General features: G+C 43.6%; 1 long non-coding RNA gene across 1 annotated transcript; it reads right to left on the bottom strand.

Annotated features, from left to right (window-relative positions):
* Positions 1-3,183: 3,183 nt before the first annotated feature.
* Positions 3,184-18,913, bottom strand: LOC142652672 (uncharacterized). The gene is made up of 3 exons (XR_012847880.1): positions 18,739-18,913; positions 16,856-17,008; positions 3,184-4,096 (listed from the first exon to the last, which is right to left on the bottom strand). It is a non-coding gene; the product is annotated as an uncharacterized LOC142652672 (long non-coding RNA).
* Positions 18,914-20,825: the final 1,912 nt, after the last annotated feature.

The following is a 20,825-nucleotide window of genomic DNA, read 5'->3' as shown; positions in this document are numbered from 1 at the left end:
TTCCCTTTAAATTTCTATTTTGCTTTGAATGTCTCCTCTCCAGTCCCCCTTTGGGAAGTGCACAAAGCGGATATACACAGCAAGTAAATTTGCATTGCTTCTCACTGCAAGAATCTAAGACTTGAGAGAATTGAACAGTTAACTACTAAATTGTGCACACAGATTATTTTCGGACATTTTTCAGGCTATAAACGGCTGAAAAATCGGAAGCAGAACAAGCTCCAAACATCTGCCCATTGATTTTAATGGGAAAAATGGCGTTCTGTTCTGACGGGCCGTTTTTTACGCGGCCGTTTTGAAAAACAGGCGCGTTACAAAATGCCTGCGAAAAAGAAGTTCATGTCATTACTTGGGCTGTTTTTGGAGCCGTTTTTCATTGACTCTATAGAAAAACAGCTCCAAAAACCGGCGTAAAAAGTATGATTAATAAACGGCTGAAAATCAGGAGTTGTTTTCCCTTGAAAACCGCTCCGTATTTTCAGACGTTTTTGCTAAGCGTGTGAACATACCCTCAGAGGGGAAAACCAATGGAGTCAAATAAATCGTATGTCACGTCAGCTCGGACTGAATTTGTGGACACTTGGAGGGACCAGGCTGAGAAACGTTTTAGATGGTCTTCACAAAGATTCTCTGCCACCGATAATAAACCCAGCTCATTACTAGCACGTAAACTTAAGATTAACCCTCTTAGGACTCCACTGACCCAATGGCACTTCCACGACCAACTCCGAAACATAGTGGACATTTTACAACCACATTTTATTTCCATCTATACTAAACCAGATAGATTTAACTCTGACTTTGCTAATTCTCTGCTAGGGGCTTTCTCTCTCCCCCTGAGGTTTCAGAAGACCAGAACTTCCTAATAAAATAAGATATTTCCCTACTGAAGTTTATTCAGGCCATTAAAACTTTCAACTCTGGGTCCAGATGGATTCTCCGCTTTATATTACAAAAAGTTTCCAGACATCCTGGCTCCACACTTGACCAATATTTAACCACCATTAAGTCAGGCACATTCCTCTTCCAAATTAGGCAAAACTTTGGCCTCATGCACACGACCGTAGTGTTTTTCTGGTCCGCAAATTCCAGGACCGTGTTCCGTGAAAAGTCCTCCGCAGTTCATCCGTATGTAATCCGCAGTTCATCCGTATGTAATCCGCAAAATGCGGATAAAAAAAAAAAGCCTAGGTAAAACAGGATGACGACAGAACTCATTCCCGGTCGTCGCCTAGCAACACTTCCGCAAATCCGCAAATTGCGGTTGACACACGGAGGTGTACCCGCATTTTCCACGGGCCCATTGACTTCTATGGGCATGTCCGCATCGAATTTGCGGGCCGTAATAAGACATGTCCTGAGTTTGTGCGGCACGGATTTGCGGACATGCGGGGACCCGTGAAAACACGGATAGTGTGTATGGGCCCATAGAAATGAATGGGTCCGCAATTCTCCCGTGGATTTTCGGGGGAATTGCGGAGGCAAAAACACGTTCGTGTGCATGGGGCCTTTATGATTCCTAAACCTAGCATGGACTCCCTTGACATTGACAACTGTAGGCCGATCTCCCTCCCGAACATTGACATAAAACGTCTGGCTAACACCATGGTGACGATGAGATACCCTTTTTTGTTACAACTGATCCATAGAGACCAATCGGGTTTCATACCCATGCACCAAACCAGTGACAAAATCTGAAGGGTGGCTCATTTACCCTATCTTGCCAGTTCTCGCAACATTTTTTGATTTACTATCCCGGGATTATATGTATTTCTCATTGCGGCAGAACATTCTGGGCTGGATTTTGTCTCTATATCGCTGTCCCATAGCACAGGTTCAATATGCAAGGTACACTTCGGAGAGCCAACTCTTCCTTTAATTCTTTCAATTGAATTATTAGCGGCTCTTTTCGGGACTGATCCGAACATTAAGGGGACCGGTCTGCACATGAAATAATATGGCAGATTTACTATTCAAAATGTGTCCCGAATTGTGGTGCTGATGCAGTGTGCCACATTTATTAACTATTTCAGAAACTTCTTTTGAAATGCTGTACAAGGGGGTGTGGCTTGTCAGAAAATGGCTGTGTCCTAAAATGTGCCAAAAAATACACCAAAATTTTGCCCAAAAAAAAAACTTGCCATAAACAAAGGGTCCTTTTACAGGGTCCAATTTGGACTGTGAAAATGAGCACCGATCAATGAGACAGCTCGTTAATCGGCACTCATTTGCACATTTTACGAGCTATGATCTGTAATGTATGGGGACGAGCGATCATTACTACGATCGCTCGTCTCTAAGCATTCATATCATGTTGGCAGCATGTCTCCCTGTTTACGGAAATGTGCTGCCGACAACAATAATATTTCCGGCTGCATAAACGATACGATCAGCCGATGAATGAGTGTTTGCTTCTTCAAAGGCTGCTCATTGCCCTGTTCATATGAATGCTCATTTGCCCGATCATTGGCCCGTGTAAAAGGGCCTTTAGTCAACTAATAGGTGGTTTAAGGAAGACAAAGGGGCTGGCATGTCTGGCAAGATACGCCAAATTTATCATGCAGAATGCACCACTTTGATCAATTTGGCGCATTTTATGACTGCCTTATCTAAGTTGACGCTATTAATAAATCTGCCCCATCGTCCCTTTGTAGATAATATCTTACTGACCTCATTCCCACAATTAACTCTCCCCAATTTGTTGTCGGTGCCAGATAAATTTGGGAGAATTTCTGGTTTAAAAATTATTGATGGTGAATCAGTTGCCATGAACATTTCCCAATCCTTCCCGATTTTGCTGCCTTACGTGACAACTTTTCATGTGCCCATTGAAGCTTTTTTCGGTGGTGGACAGGGGTCAGCATGGGCACTCTTACCGGTCTGTAGCTACGCAGCCCCATATACAACGATCGTTGTGGTGACTTCTTTCTACCATAGCCAGCAGGAAAAGGGCGTGGAGGGAGAAACAAACACCAGGCTCACCCGTCCTGGAACCCTAAGGACCACCCTTGCTTCTGTGTACTCCACAAGACAAGATTGATTTGTAGTGTATGGAAATTAGACATTTATTCAATTGCTGAGTTTATTTAGAGTCTTACTTCTATATGTATCAGTCTTGTAGGAATGTGTAATGGAAGAAGAAGAAGACACCAACACCTTGGATTTCTCCTAATTTTGGTAGGATTGTTGGAAATAGGTGGGCTTATCTTAAAGGGTGGGGCTTGGTTTTGCTTGGTGTCCTCATCTCTTCCATCTGTGACAAAAGGCGGGGCTTATCTTAAAGGGTGGGACTTGGTTTTGCTTGGTGTCCTCATCTCTTCCATCTGTGACAAAAGGTGGGGCTTATCTTAAAGGGTTGGGCTTGGTTTTGCTTGGTTTCAATTGCGGTCAGATCAGTTGGGGAAGGTTCCCGTTTCTTCCCAGCCAGGGACAGAGCATTCTTACCCCGATACTTTTCTCAAACTTATTGCTTACATATTCATATCTAAGGATGGTGAAGAAGGAGGTGGAGTTAAAATAAGGAAAATATAAAAGTAGATGATGGAGTTTTGCAGGAGAGGCTTCCGATATCGAACAGATGCCTAAGCAACCGGTCTGCCCGCTCGCTCAACTTAATTTCCCGCCGTTACTTCTGATAGGAAACGTGGCCACACTCATAACTGGAGTGTTCCTTTAAGATAATGCAGTAAGTTTATCTGCAGTCCTATGTAAAACCACATATATCACCATGTGCCAAATGACAATCACAGGTCTGACACATCTGAAATCTTTATCCTAACCTGTGCAACATTTATCAAGTACCCGGTTGCCATACAGGGTCCGGACAGCCCCAGATACTGTAGTAAATGTATACTTTTTCTATGGTTTATTATATGGAGAGTGTAGAAATATATTATTCTGCCTGCAGCGAATAGGACAAAAGTGCACAATACTGATACAAGGAGATAAGGGTCACTCGGTCACAGGTCAATGGTCTCAGGTTCCTTATTCTTAATTTTCTTGAAGTCCATTCATTGTAAACATTAAGGAGTCCCTGCGCCATCACTGGGGACTGGAGGTCGGGGGAATTTTCTCAGTTTATTCTCCTCTCTTCTCTCTGTGACAAAAAAAAACAAAAAGGTCCAAAAATATTCGATCAGACAGAGGAGTAACTTGAAGCTCCTGGGCCTAATGCAAAATCTGGAGCAGGACCCCCAACTATCATGTACCAAGTATCCAGTTTTCTGGACATAAATGACATGTTAATCTGCTGTGGTACGGTAGGAGCCAGTTGTGAGACCCCAGGAGCCAATACTGACCTGGCACCAAGAATTTTCATAAACATCAATAGGAAATAACCCAAAAAGTTAGAAGATATTTCTAGGCATATTGACTTCTCGGCTCCTGGAATTTGTCTGTCCCTGATCTAGAGGAGCACCCGAGAACTCGCTAGACAAGTAAGACTCATTTATCTTTCTTTTATGGCCTCATGACGCATCTAAGTACAACAATAATCTGCAGCAAAATATGACCCGTCTTTAACGCCCTGCAGACTCATTTTTTACCTTAACCCTTTAGTGACCTGCCTATTTTAGGCCTTAATGACCAAGCGATTTTTTGCGTTTTTCCATTGTCGCATTCCAAGAGCTATAACTTATTTATTTATTTTTGCATCGACATAGCTGTATAAGGTCTTGTTTTTTGCGGGACAGGTTGTATATTTTTTATTAGCACCATTTTGGGGTACATATAAATTATTAATTACAAATATAATGGTTGTTTCTCCTGGCTCAAATACCCACAATATTATTCATTAACTTTTATTAACTTTTTTTGGTGGGGGAATAGAAAAAAAAACCAAACAGCAATTTCGGCAGCACACTTTTTTGCATCCTAAAGTTACACCGTTTAGCGTGTGGTATAAATAACATAATAACTTTATTCAGCGGGTCGTTATGATCGCAACAATACCAAATATATATAGTTTTCGTATGTTTTACTACTTTTACACAGTAAAAACATATTTTAAGAGTCACAACTTTTTTCTTTTTCCGCAGTTGTGTCAGGGTATCTTCCTTCTCCCTCTTATCTCACACCGAATAACCACCTCTGTAAATTGTAAGCTGAATGCATTCATGGAAAGAAGTACACCACACAGACAAATGCTGGTAGACATCTTTCTCTCCATCAGACAAGAGGAGAACTGCCCTTTATTCAGAACAAAGAAACACACAGAGAAAAGACACATGCCCCTCCCTAGAGATGTGGGACTTGCTTAAGTCCCATTGGCTCCTTAGCTGTAAGTTCTCCTGTACATTCTTCTGCACACTCCTCTTTGCATTTCAGGGGGCGGTGTCTTCCATAGGCGTGTTATGCTTGTTCTTTGTGCTCCATGAATCCAATCTCTTTGTGTAATATACTGAATATATATATATATATATATATATATATGTAAGGATAATATTTTTCAAACAATATACATGGTAATGATCCCTGACAGTTGTATGACGGCTTTTTATTTGCAGGACGACTTATAGTTCTTATTATTACCATTTTGGAGTACATGCGACTTTTTGATCACTTTTTATCAAATTTTTTGGAAGGCAGAATGAACAGAAAATGGCAATTCTGACATTGCCTTTTATTTAATTTGTTATGGCGTTCACCGTGCGGGTTAAATAATGTAATTACTTTATAGTTGGGGTCGTTACGGAGGTGGCGATACCAAATATGTCTAATTTTTTTAAACTTTTTTTGTTTTTTTTTCATAATAAAGCATTTTGTAAGGGTATGTTCACACGCACTAATTACAGACGTAATTCGGGCGTTTTTGCCCCGAATTACGTCCGAAAATAGCGCCTCATTGCGCTGATAAACATCTGCCCATTGAAAGCAATGGGCTGACGTTTGTCTGTTCACACGAGGCGTATATTTACGCGCCGCTGTCAAATGACGGCGCGTAAATAGACGCCCGCGTCAAAGAAGTGACCTGTCACTTCTTTGGCCGTAATTGGAGTCGTTATTCATTGACTCCAATGAATAGCAGCGCCAATTACGTCCGTAATGGACGCGGCGTTCAAGCGCCTGCACAGGCCGTTACGGCTGAAATTACGGGGATGTTTTCAGGCTGAAACATCTCCGTAATTTCAGCCGTTACGGACGCCCTCGTGTGAACATACCCTAAGGGGGAAAAAGGGGGTTTTTATTATTTTTTACTTGGGATTTTTATTTATTTATCATTAACTTTATTAAACTTTTTTTTCACTAGAGGCAGACCTGGCTGCCATGGAAACCATCGACCCCCCGCGATCACATCGTGGGTGTGCCGATGGGCTGAGAGAGGGAGCCCCCTCCCTTTAAAACCACTCCGATGCGGCGGTCGCTCACCTGAGGGGTTAAATGGCTGGGATCAATGTTGATTTTGAACCTGCCCACTCAAACAGGTCTGCTCCCACTCCTCAGCTACCTCCAATAGCTGAGAGCAGCGAGCTTTTACTGGTCCCGGTGGCGCACATTTATTCTGATGCAGCGCCGCAAAAAGGCATATGTATCAGAATAAAGCCCATTAGTGACCGCAATGAAATGGTGTGTTAACAGTCACTAACGGGTTAAAGGATATGGAAACTTTTTAAGACTTTTTTTTCTTACTAAAACAATGTATAAGGTCATGTTCACACGGCTTATTTTCAGCCGTTTTACGGGGCGTAAACGCCCTGAAAAATGGCTGAATAAACAGAAACTGAACGTCTCCAAACATCTGCCCATTGATTTCAATGGGAAAAACTGCATTTCGTTCCGACTGGACGTTTTTTACGCGGCAGTTTGAGAAAACAGCGCATAAAAAATACGCCCCACAAAAAGAAGTGCATGTCACTTCTTGGAACTGACGGATTTAGGTTTCAGCACTAGATACAGCTGGTCTGTATACAGGATACAAAGCAGCTGTATCTCAAAAAAGAAAAAAAAGAAATGAAAACAAATTACAAAGTTGTAAAAAACACTAATACATTTTTATAATAAAAAAGAAAAAAAAATGTCTTTAAAGGTGTACATACCCTTTAAGGACACCAAAAAATGATAACTTTTTGTCTCCAGCGCTCATAACTTTTTTTTCAATTTTAGTAGTTGTAGATTTATTAGCTGTTTTGTTTTTTGCAGAATTTCTTGTACTTTCATTCGATATTATTGTTGGGTACAAATATTTCAGCGATTTATTTATATTAATTTAGATTTTGATGAAAATGTAAAAAAAAGTGATTTTTTATTTTTTTGTCAATTTTTAAAAAAAACAAACAAACATTTTTTTACACCATTTATCAATCACTTTTAATCATGAATAGATTACTAGAACAGGTTGTTAAAAAATACCAAATATGTAAAGGATCTGCCAGGCACAACTTCTGTGTATACTCCCATAGGTAATCAGTCTGCACCTGAGTCTGTGTCTCTGAGACTGACTCCATCTTCCACCACTCAGGATGGCAGGCTTAGGAGTGGGAGAGCCTATTGCAGCCTGGCCAGACTCAGCTAGCTCCCACCCTCTGTCTATTTATACCTGCCTTTCCTGTTCCTCCTTTGCTTGTGATTCTTCTCGTGTGGTTTCCTGGCCCAGCTACAGCTTCTGACTATTTGATCCTGCTCCATACTGACCCTGGCTTACTGACTACTCTCCTGCTCTGCGTTTGGTACCTCGTGCACTCCTGGTTTTGACTCGGCTCGTTCACCATTCTTGTTGCTCACGGTGTTGCCGTGGGCAACTGCCCCTTTCCCTTTGCTTTGTGTTCCCTTGTCTGTTTGTCTCGTACACTTACTGAGCGCCCAGTTGTACCCCGTTGCCTAGGGCGGGTCGTTGCAAGTAGGCAGGGACAGAGTGGCGGGTAGATTAGGGCTCACTTGTCCGTTTCCCTACCCCCGTCATTACAAAATATATGTGTATTATTATTATTTTTTTGTAACCGTTCTATAATAAAAAGGTATTAAATATACGGTAATTATATTGTGGTTGCATTTTTTTGTACTTTTTTTTCACAGTTATTTATAATTAACTTTTATTCAAGTTTTTTTTTCTTTCATAACCCCTTGGATGACTCCCCTTAGCCACATCTCATTCACGGTCAAGATTGGCGTAAAAAGGGTCAAACACATTATAAATTTGCTCCACTTCCTTGGCGTAATAAGCACATTTTTCGTATATGTCATGGCACCCCTGTAACATAACATGCCAAGCACAGTGCCTCAATGATAAACCAGGCACAGTACACAGGGGAAGAGAATCCTAGATCACCACCTGGTTCCCTCTATGTCACAGGCAGAACATGGGCAGCTAAAGCAGATCGACAGTGATAGGACCCCACCAAACAGCTCCTCATATCTCAGCTTCCCAGACCCCTGTAAGTGTTTCATGGGGGGAGTGGGATTTTGGAGTTATCTCCTGTCACCCCGGAACTTTTGGGATTTGATAGGAGTTTGCCTTTAAAAAATACAAAAAAGCCATTCTATACTTTTAATATATATTTCACTAAGAGTATTTTGCCTTTTAAAGGAACAGTGTCACCCAAATTTTTTTTTTAATATGTTAAAGATGTTAGTGCTTTATTAAAAACGTTTGGATTAATTTGTGTGTTTGTGTGTTACTTTTTTTTATTTTTACACTTTTTCTTCCCTATGGGGGCTGCCATTTTTTTTTCCATTTCTGTATGTGTCGATTAACGACACATACAGACATGGAATACGGCAGCTCCAGTCCCATAGTGAATGCGAACGGGGCCCGTTCCATACACTATCGTGTACGCCGCTGTGTGGGAACGGCGCATGCGCCGCTCCCACACAGTTCAATTTGAAATGCGCGCCGTCCGGCGCCATTTTCCTGTGGACCGGAAGTCGCGGCCGGACAGTAAGATTACTACTTCCGGTCGCGGCTTCCGGACTTGTGCACATGGAGCAACGGCAGCAGACGGAGCGGATGGACCGGAGGGAGTGGCGGCGACTGGAGCAGGTAAGTTATTTCTATGTATGTTCGTGTTTTACTGTGTGTTTACTACTGTATGTAAACCTTCTACACTGTGTGTTAGCTCAAAAAATGGCGACACACAGTGTAGGAGGTTAGACCGTTCAAACCCCTCGTTTCTCCCGGCACTAGCCAGGATAAAGGAGGGGGGGATGCTGAGAGCTCACTAGAGCGAGGGCTTTTTACCCAATTTTGCAGCATAAAGCAATGTGGTTGCTTTACCACATGCAATGCTGCAATTTTGGGAATGGCTCCATCTAGTGACCAGTGCTGGGAAATATTATAAATTGAATCCAATTTATAATATTTCCTGACTCGTGAAAAAAAAATAAAAAATTAGAACAATGTTTAATCACCTACATACTAATTGTTTAACTAAAAAAAAAAAACATGTTTTGCTGGCAACACATTCCCTTTAAATATTTTAGGAGGAGAACGCGTCTACATGATGGGTGACTAACCTCCCGTGAGATAAACCTCACCAGTCCCGCAATCCAAATACGTACAATCTGAGCCACGACAAACCCTACCTAAGATTATCTAGGCGTGCAGGGGCCGTATCACTCCAGTGTGGGCACAGAGGGCGATAACACCGTCTATGGGCTCCACCTCTGCAGGTAAATATTGTCTCACAGTCCTCACACCCTTCCTTACCTGCCTATTTGTGGATTTCCGTATTGTGCAAGGCAGCCGAGCTGGATGGGATGGAAAAATTGAAAAATTTCTTAATGGGGTTTTCTGGTTTAATTCATTTTCAATTAACGAATTCTGAGTTTTTAAAGGGTGGATGTCCATTTGAGACCTTAGACGGAATGGAAGGCGGCTACAAAGAGTGTCTCTCCCTTTGGAGGACTCGCAAGTACATTCATTACACTAATGGCCCATTGATTTTAACCCATTAGTGACCGCCCATTAGTGTTTTTACGGCGGCCACTATCGTGGCTTTATTCCCATGCAATAGCCTTTCTACGGCATTGCATTAGAATAAATAAACAGGGTAACGGTGTCTTCTATGGCAGCCGGGGGGCCTAATAAAGAACCCCTGGTCTGCCTCTAGTTAATGCCTAGCAGATGCCGGTCCGTTTTAAACAGACAGGCAGTAATACACTGCAATACAGAAGTATTGCAGTGCATTACGAAAGCGATCGGACGATCACATAGTGAAGTCCCCTAGTGGGACTAGTAAAAAAGTAAAATAAAAAGTTTAATAAAGTTAATAATAAATAAATAAGTGGAAAGAAAGATGAAAAACCCACTTTTTCACCTTACAAACTAATTTATTATTAAAAAAAAAAAAAGGAAAAAAGATACACATATTTCGTATTGCCAACTCCGTAAAGACCCCAACTATAAAGTTATTACATTATTTAACCATCTCGGCAAACGCCGTAAAAAATAAAATAAAAAACAATGCAAAAATTGCTGCTTTCTTTGAGTGCTGAATTAAAAAATATTTGATGAAAAGTGATCAAAAAGTCGCATGTACTCCAAAATGGTACCAATAAAAACTACAAGTCGTCCCGCAAAAAAAGTGTTTTTACTGTATAAAAGTAGTAAAACATAAAACAAACTATAAATTTGGTATCGTTGCAATCGTTTCAACCCACTGAATAATGTTATTGTGTTATTTATACCACACGGTAAACGCCGTAAATTTAGGACACAAAAATAGAGTGGCGAAATTGCGTTTTTTTTTTTCTATTCCCCCCAAAAAGATAACAGTTAATCAATAAATGATATGTACCCCAAAACGGTGATATTAAAAAATATACAACTTGTCCCGCAAAAAACAGGACCTTATACAGCTACATCGGCACAAAAATAAAAAAGTTATAGCTCTTGGAATGGAAAAACTTAAAAAATTGCTTTGTCATTAACTAAAATAGGCAGGTCATTAAGAGGTTAATGAACACCATGTAATGATTTATTTCTCCAGTGGTGGCACTGCAGGGGAATTGGACACTTGCTGCCAGGATCCCCTAAGCTAGTGGATCATTAAGGGTCCCAGCAGCAGGACAACTATTGGTCACCCAATTTTGCAGGAAAATTTGTAATAAAAAGGAATTATAAACCCCTTCAAGTGCCACTGTGACCCTATAATAGTCCAAAACACAGTGCCAGACACACTACTCCAGCAACATACCCAGTGCCTGCCACAGTGCCCCAAGCGACAGCTGCAAAGTCCCCACTGATAGTGGCAAAGTCCTCAATTTTAAGCTGGAGAACCCCAATAATAGCCCCAGTGTCCTTGCAGCCTAATGCATCACCACAATGACCCCTGAGGAAGCTGGTTTTCTATTGGAAAAACACTAAGGGCTCTTGGTGGCATTTGGCCTTTTCACTCACCATTTCACTTTTTGCCTCAAGCAGAAAATAGTCTTGAGGTACTCGTGTCCCCAGTAACAACCACAATGCCCTCAGTGCCTGCTACCGTGCCCAATGAATAAATGAGATCCAGCATGGAGTGATGTCTATGATTTGACTGCAGCGGCCAATGCAGGGGAAATGTAGTATTACATGGTGGCATGGATATGCCGGTGTAATGTCCGTGGCTGCGGGCAGTCAGCTCCAACCTCTCCCTGACAGCCGTAGCCACCAGTCGGCAATGTCCTCAGGGGACGCCAGCGCTCGCGTACACTGACCTCTGCCGGATCCCGTAGGGTGCATGCGCACGCTCGTGCCCGCTCTTAAAGGGGCAGCGCGCGCACCGGACCTTTTGATGAACTTTAATCTGTAGGTACCCTGGACTATAAGAGGGGTCTAGCCCCCTGCTTCTATGCCTGAGTGTTGTTGATGTTTCCTAAGTTTGTCTATGTGATGGCCTCCTAGTGTGTTCCTGTTTTCTGTTTCCTGTTCCTGTACCTGCTCCAGTTCCTCTTCCTAGCATTCCATACCATCCTGGTCGAGCACTGTGCTGTGCCAAAGTCGTGTCGTGCTGTATCCCATGTCTGACCTGCTTCACCTCGCCTGACGTCTACCTGCTGCCTAGTCCTAGCCGAGCCTGCCCTGCTACTGTCTGAGCTGCCACAGCTACCTATACGAACTATAGACTTTCACTTGCGCCCTGTATGCCAGCTGCCTTACCGCCAAGGCGGTATGGCCCAGTGGGGTCCACAGACCCTTCGTGACATTACGCTCAGGCCATGGGCCCCGCTGGTCGATTCAAGACTGTGACGACATCTCAAGAGATGCGAGCGGATATGCTAGACCTCCGGTCTCGACAGGACCAACTCCTCCAGGCATTGAACATTCTTACGCTTCGGTAGGAGGCACAAGCTGCTGTTCCTCCTACTACACCTCCTGACAATGTTGATCCTCAGACTACACCTCTTGGCAGTATTGACCCGTGTGTTTATTTGCCACTTCCTGACCGCTATGATGGAGAAGCAAGTACCTGTCGTGGATTTTTTAATCAATGGCAGATCCACTTCAGCCTGTATGCTAGGACATTTTCGTCTGATGGCGCCAGGGTCGCTTTTATCATCTCTCTCCTCACTGGCAAGGCTCTTGCATGGGAAAACCCTATCTGGGAGAGACAAGGACCAGAGACCCGTGACTTCCCAGCCTTCCTCCGGACTTTTCGCATTGTGTTTGAGGAGCCTGGACGGGTCTCAACTGCAGCGGCCTCTTTGATTAACCTACGCCAAGGAGACACCTCCGTGAGTGATTACGCCATCCATTTCCGCTTCCGCTGGAACAATGAGGCTCTCGTGGCTGCATTCTGGCATGGACTAGCTTCTAGGATTAAGGACGAACTTGCCGCTCGGGAGCTGCCGTCTACCCTGGATAACCTCATCCTTCTGTCTGCCCGGATTGATATACGGATCCGATAACGCCTCCAAGAGGTTCGACGGGAGGGAGTCCTTCCCAGTCTGGCTCCTACTTTGTGGCAACCCCTGCTGTCCTCAGATGTTGATCCTCCTAAGGCGTCGGTAATAATGAACCAGTGTAAGTTATCCACCCAGGAGAGACAACGCAGACGCACATCTGGACTCTGTCTTTATGGCGGCCTCGGTGGCCATCTCGTGCGCCTGTGTCCCCAAAGATCCCAAAACCTAGAGTTGCTAGGAGTGACAACTTGGGTAAAGATGGACTTCCGTCTAAATTGTCCATACCTGTGACCATAGTGTCCGGTGAGAGAACGCATCAGGTCTCTGCATATCTGGACTCTTGTTCCGCTGCTAATTTCATCCGCAGAGACCTGGTGGACCTTGTGCAATTACCCACCACCCCTCTGGAGAGCCCGTTGACAGTTGCCTCAGTGAATGGACTACCTCTGCCAGATCCAGTTATAGCTGTCACCACGCCGCTGAGGCTACAAGTGGGAGCCCTTCACACCGAACTTCTGCCTTTCTATGTGCTATCCAAAGCTGTTAACCCTGTGTTGCTGGGCCGGCCTTGGCTCCGACTGCATGCCCCAGTCCTGGACTGGAATTCTGAAGAGGTTCTCCAGTGGGGCGCTGAGTGTCAAGGTCGTTGCCTGGTGCAGATTCGTTCGGCTCAGCCTTTGCTGCCTTGGTCATTGGCAGGATTGCCGAGTCATTATGTTGCATTTTCGGACGTCTTCAGCAAGAGGGAGGCGGAGACATTGCCTCCACATCGGGCGTATGACTGGCCTATCAAGCTGATTCCTGGTGCATCCCTTCCCCGTGGTAGGGTATATCCTCTCTCCTTGCCAGAGACTATGTCCATGTCCGCCTATATGAAAGATAACTTGGAGAGGGGCTTCATACGAAAGTCTTCCTCTCCGGCAGGAGCCGGGTTTTTTTTTGTCAAAAAGAAAGATGGCTCTCTTCGTCCTTGTATCGACTACCGAGGTCTCAACCAGATCACGGTGAAGAATAAATATCCGTTGCCACTGATCTCTGAACTGTTTGATCGTATACGTGGTGCCAAGATTTTTTCTAAACTAGACCTGCGTGGGGCTTACAACCTAGTCTGGATTCGCCAGGGTGATGAATGGAAGACTGCATTTAACACCCGTGATGGACACTATGAGCATCTAGTAATGCCCTTCGGCCTGTGTAACGCTCCCGCAGGTCTTCCAGGAGAGGTCCCAAGGGCAAGTCAAGGGTATGTGGATATTTTTCTAAGCTCTTCTCTTCCGCAGAACACAACTACTCGATTGGGGATCGGGAGTTACTGGCCATCAAATTGGCCCTGGAAGAGTGGAGACATCTACTAGAGGGCGCAGCTCATCCGATCTTAATTTTTACGGACCCCAAGAATCTGACCTACCTCCAGACGGCCCAACGGCTGAACCCTCGTCAGGCCAGGTGGTCACTGTTCTTTAAAAGTTTCCAGTTTGAGCTTCATTATCGCACGGCCGACAAGAATGTGAGGGCCGATGCCTTGTCCAGGTCTTTTGAGACGGAAGACACCATAGAGAGTCCACAGAACATTATTGATCCGTCCTGCATTGTCTCTGTCAATCCCCTGCAAGTTGGGGACATTCCTCCAGGGAGGACTTTTGTGCGCCTGGCTGATTGTGGAAGAATCCTCCGCTGGGGACACTCCCCTAGACTGGCAGGTCACGCGGGGCTACGTAATACCCGGGATCTGATTGCTCGTCATTTCTGGTGGCCCACGCTGCCCAAGGATATTATGGACTTTGCTTCTTCCTGTTCTGTATGTGCAGCCAACAAGGCCGCTCACACCTGCTTGTCTGCTCCAGCCATTGCCTGTGCCCAATGCTGCCTGGCAGCATATAGCTATGGACTTTATCACGGACCTGCCTCTCTCTGCTGGATGCAGTGCTGTCTGGGTGGTGGTGGACCGATTTTCAAAGAAGGCCCACTTCGTTCCTCTGATCGGTCTTCCTTCTGCTCCTCAGTTGGCCAAGCTATTCATCCAATACATCTTCCGCCTGCACGGCTTGCCGCAGCATATTATGTCTGATCGGGGGGTTCAGTTTACCTCGAAGTTCTGGAGAGCCCTCTGCGGACTTCTAGGTGAGAAGTTGGACTTTTCCTCAGCCTACCATCCTCAGTCTAATGGTCAGGTCGAGAGGATCAACCAGATTTTGGAGAACTACCTACGCCACTTCATCAGCAAGCTGCAGGATGACTGGGTGCAGTTACTTCCATGGGCTTAGTTCTCCTACAATAATCACACCAGCGAGTCTACAAGGAATATACCATTCTTCATTGTCTACGGCCAGCACCCACAAATTCCTCTCCCGGTGCCCAATACTTTGGAGGTACCAGCGGCTGACTCCATGTTTAGAGACTTCCTGCAGATCTGGCAGCAGACTCGATCCTCCATCCTAATGGCAGTCGACCGCATGAAACAAAAGGCTGACACAAGGAGAAGAGAACCTCCTCAGTTTCTTCCTGGCACAAGGGTCTGGCTGTCTTCCAGGAATATCCGACTGAGGGTGCCGTCATGCAAATTTGCTCCCAGGTTCCTCGGACCATTCGAGATCCTGCACCAGATCAACCCTGTCGCCTACAAGCTTCGGCTGCCTCCTACCCTCAGGATTTCCAACTTCTTCCATGTCTCCCTCCTGAAACCGGTGATTCTGAACCGCTGTTCCAAGACTCCCAGCCCTGCGGTTGCCTCCAGTGGCCCTTCGGACATCTTTGAGGTCAAGGAGATCTTGGACACCAAGAGAGTGAGAGGAAAAACTTTTTATTTGGTGGATTGGAGGGGGTTTGGTCCTGAAGAGAGGTCCTGGGAGACAGAGGAGAATCTCAATGCCCCTACTTTTCTGAAAAAGTTTCTCTCTCGCGCTGGCCCCAAAAGGTGGGGGCATAAGAGGGGGGGATACTGTAATGTCCGTGGCTGCGGGCCGTCAGCTCCAACCTCCCCCTGACAGCCGCAGCCACGAGTCGGCAAGCGCTGGCCCCAGCCTCCTCCTCAGGAGACGCCAGCGCTCGCGTCCACTCATCTCAGCCGGATCCCAAACTTTTACCCGTGAGTACTCTGGACTATAAGAGGGGTCCAGCTACCTGCTTCTATGCCTGAGCATTGTTGATGTTTCCTAAGTTTGTCTATGTGAAGGCCTCCTAGTGTGTTCCTGTTTCCTGTACCTGTACCTTTTCCTTGCATTCCATACCATCCTGGTCGAACACCGTGCTGTGCCAAAGTCGTGTCATGCTGTATCCCACGTCTGACCTGCTTCACCTCGCCTGACTTCTACCTGCTGCCTAGTCCAAGCCGAGCCTGCCCTGCTACTGTCTGAGCTGCCACAGGTACCTATATGAACTATAGACTTTCACCTGCGCCCTGTTGGCCAGCTGCCTTCCCGCCAAGACGGTATGGCCCAGTGGGTGCATAGCCCCTTCGTGACAGCCGGATCTGCCAAAGGACCTTGCGCATAAAAGGGCATACAGTATGTGCACAGCGTGTAGTCCTGAGAAAACCCTAAAACCCTTTAATAAATCCAAAAAATCACAGAGTTCTACATCTCAAAGGTCATGTAAATACAACCAGACCCCCCCCCCCCCCAAAAAAAAAATATTTAAGAATAGTTACTTAAAGTATATATATATATATATATATATATATATATATATATATATATATATATATATATATATATATCTTTTTTTAAGACTCGGTGAGGGCCTAGCAGTCGGAACCCTACTTTTCCTGTTTAAAACCATATATGTCCAAAACTGTAGAGAAAGCCAAAGTATCTCTAGAGTACCCGAACACAGCTACCCTTATCCCCAATCGCAGGGGGAAATGGGCAGAGGATAGCACTGAGCCCTGCTTTCCCATAATGATGAGTTGTGATAACATGATCCAACAACAGCAGAACAACCCTTTATTTTTGCAATGGAGCCCCTAATGATCTAGATACCCTGGCCTGTAAGATGTTTTAGTGAACCTATAATCATATCACAGGGGTAAGAATATCATTACCTCCATCTGTATGTGGATCCAGTCCAGGAAAGACGATATCCTTGTGTACACTCCTGGCTTATACCTCATAGCACAGCCGACACCCCAGCTAGTGGTTCCCATCAGTTTCCACACTTTCCTGTCTTCACAGGCTAAAGGACCCCCGCTGTCCCCCTAGAACAACACAAAAATATACAGATATTACCAGATTCAGTGTAGTAATTAAGGTTTCACACATCATGAATCCAAACTACAACAATATATTTATTACCCCTATTATAGTAGTTATATTCTTGTATATAGGGGGCAGTATTATAGTAGTTATATTCTTGTATATAGGAGCAGTATTATAGTAGTTATATTCTTGTATATAGGGGGTAGTATTGTAGTAGTTATATTCTTGTATATAGGGGGCAATATTATAGTAGTTATATTCTTGTATATAGGAGGCAGTATTATAGTAGTTATAGTCTTGTATATAGGGGGCAGTATTATAGTAGTTATAGTCTTGTATATAGGGGGCAGTAATATAGTAGTTATATTCTTGTATATAGGGGGCAGTATTATAGTAGTTATATTCTTGTATATAGGGAGCAGTATTATAGTAGTTATATTCTTGTCTATAGGGGCAGTATTATAGTAGTTATATTTTTGTACATAGAGGGCAGTATTCTAGTAGTTATATTCTTGTATGTAGGGGGCAGTATTATAGTAGTTATATTCTTGTATATAGAGTGCAGTATTGTAGTAGTTATATTCTTGTATATAGGGGCAGTATTATAGTAGTTATATTGTATATAGGGGCAGTATTATAGCAGTTATATTCTTGTATATAGGGAGCAGTATTATAGTAGTTATATTCTTGTATATAGGAGCAGTATTATAGTAGTTATATTCTTGTATATAGGGGGCAGTATTATAGTAGTTATATTCCTGTATATAGGAGCAGTATTATAGTAGTTATATTCTTCTACATAGGGGGCAGCATTATTGTTGTTATATTCTTGTACTTAGGGGGCAGTATTATAGTAGTTATATTCTTGTATATAGGGAGCAGTATTATAGTAGTTATATTCTTGTATATAGGAGGCAGTATTATAGTAGTTATATTCTTGTATATAGGGGGCAGTATTATAGTAGTTATATTCTTGTATATAGGAGCAGTATTATAGTAGTTATATTCTTGTATATAGGAGCAGTATTATAGTAGTTATATTCTTGTATATAGGAGCAGTATTATAGTAGTTATAGTCTTGTATATAGGGGGCAGTATTATAATAGTTATATTCTTGTATATAGGAGCAGTATTATAGTAGTTATATTCTTGTATATAGGGGGCAGTATTATAGTAGTTATATTCTTGTACATAGAGGGCAGTATTATAGTAGTTATATTCTTGTATATAGGAGCAGTATTATAGTAGTTATATTCTTGTATATAGGGGGCAGTATTATAGTAGTTATATTCTTGTATATAGGGGCAGTATTATAGTAGTTATATTCTTGTATATAGGGGGCAGTATTATAGTAGTTATATTCTTGTATATAGGGGGCAGTATTATAGTAGTTATATTCTTGTATATAGGGGCAGTATTATAGTAGTTATATTCTTGTATATAGGAGCAGTATTATAGTAGTTATATTCTTTTACATAGAGGGCAGTATTATAGTAGTTATATTCTTCTAAATGGGGGCAGTATTATATTTTAAAGAGACATATTAAAATATATAGTATAAATATATTAGATTTGATAAGTCCAAACATGAAATTAAAAGCATATGACTGATTTGTGATAACGACCCACTTTATTTTTTATGACTCTGATAAGCAGGGAGGGTGTTGTATTTTTTATTTTAGTTTTTTGTAAGTATTTTAGATACAATTAATAAATTATCTTACAGTACCTGACAGGTATCTACTCCACCTTCTAGGAAGCCGGCACAGAGCATGGATGGCTTTATGACTCCGCCGTAGATATATTTTGTATTGCAGACTCGATTGGATATGAGGGGGACTCCGGCATAGTCCATTGTTTGAGATGTGTCTCCTGTTAAATAATACATATAATTATACACTCTCTACCAGTTATTAGGTGATGATATAATTCATGGCCCTAATAAGTCCTCTCTTTCCAGCAGTTCTCCTCTGTAGCTAATAGAGACATGTCCAAAAAGTGTGACCCACTCTATGATATGTACAGTGGATATAAAGTCTACACACCCCTGTTAAAATGCCAGTTTTTGTCATGTTACAAAATCAGTACAAGATGAATTATTTCAGAACTTTTTCCACCTTTACTGTAACCCATAATCTGTACAATTTCATTTAAAAACAAACTGAAATCCTTCAGTGGGGAAAAATAAAATAAAGAATAAAAATAATGCGGTTGCATAAGTGTGAACACCCTCTTATAATTTGGGATGTGGTTGTGTTCAGAATTATCCAATCACATTTAAACTCATGTTAAATAGTAGTCATTACACAGCTGTCATTATTTAAAGTGATTCTGAGTAACCCCATAAAATGTTCAGCTGTTCTATTAGGATTTTCCTGACATTTTCTTTGTTGCATGTGACAGCAAAAGCCATGATCCGTAAAGCGCTTACAACACATCAATGGGATCTGATTTTTGAAAGGCATCAGTCAGGAGAAGGGCACCGAAGAATTTCCAAGGCATTAGATATACCATGGAACACAGTGAAGACGGTCATCAAGAAGTGGATTACATTTGGCACAACAGTGACATTACCAAGAACTGGACGTCCCTCAAAATTTGATGAAAAGACAAGACGAAAATTGGTCTGGGAGGCTACCAAGAGGCCTACAGAAACATTAAAGGAGCTGCAAGACTTTCTGGCAGGTACTGGTTGTGTAGTGCATGTGACAACAATCTCCTGTATTTTTCATATGTCTGGGCCGTGGGGTAGGGTGGCAAGACGGAAGCCTTTTCTAACAAAGAAAAACATCCAGGTCCGGCTATGTTTTGCAAAGACTTACATCAAGTCTGCCAAAAGCACGTGGGAAAAAAATGTTATGGTCTGAGGAGATCAAGGTTGAACTTTTTGGCCATAATTCCAAAAGGTATGTTTGGTACAAAGCCACCACTTAACATCATCACCAAAAGAACACCATCCCCGCAGTGAAGCATGGTGAAGGCAGCATTATGGAGCATGGCGGGGGCATCATTATGGAGCACGGTGGAGGCAGCATTATGGAGCATGCTGGAGGCAGCATTATGGAGCATGCTGGAGGCAGCATTATCGAGCATCCAGGAGGCAGCTTTATCGAGCATGCTGGAGGCAGCATTATGGAGCATGCTGGAGGCAGCATTATGGAGCACTGTGGAGGCAGCATTATGGAGCAAGCTGGAGGCAGCATTATGGAGCATGCTGGAGGCAGCATTATGGAGCATGCTGGAGGCAGCATTATGGAGCATGCTGGAGGCAGCATTATCGAGCATCCAGGAGGCAGCTTTATCGAGCATGCTGGAGGCAGCATTATGGAGCATGCTGGAGGCAGCATTATGGAGCACTGTGGAGGCAGCATTATGGAGCAAGCTGGAGGCAGCATTATGGAGCATGCTGGAGGCAGCATTATGGAGCATCCAGGAGGCAGCTTTATCGAGCATGCTGGAGGCAGCATTATGGAGCATGCTGGAGGCAGCATTAAGGAGCAATGTGGAGGCAGCATTATGGAGCATGGTGGAGGCAGCATTATGGAGCACGGTGGAGGCAGCATTATGGAGCATGGTGGAGGCAGCATTATGCAGCATGGTGGAGGCAGCATTATGGAGCAAGCTGGAGGCAGCATTATGGAGCACGGTGGAGGCAGCATTATGCAGCATGGTGGAAGCAGCATTATGGAGCACGGTGGGGGCAGCATTATGGAGCACGGTAGGGGCAGCATTATGGAGCACGGTGGAGGCAGCATTATGGAGCACGGTGGGGGCAGCATTATGGAGCACGGTGGGGGCAGCATTATAGAGCACGGT

Source organism: Rhinoderma darwinii, chromosome 5 (assembly GCF_050947455.1).
Source record: "Rhinoderma darwinii isolate aRhiDar2 chromosome 5, aRhiDar2.hap1, whole genome shotgun sequence".
NCBI classification, from domain to species: domain Eukaryota; kingdom Metazoa; phylum Chordata; class Amphibia; order Anura; family Rhinodermatidae; genus Rhinoderma; species Rhinoderma darwinii.
Note: the sequence above shows the minus strand (reverse complement) of the source record. Positions and strands in the feature narration are given on the sequence as shown.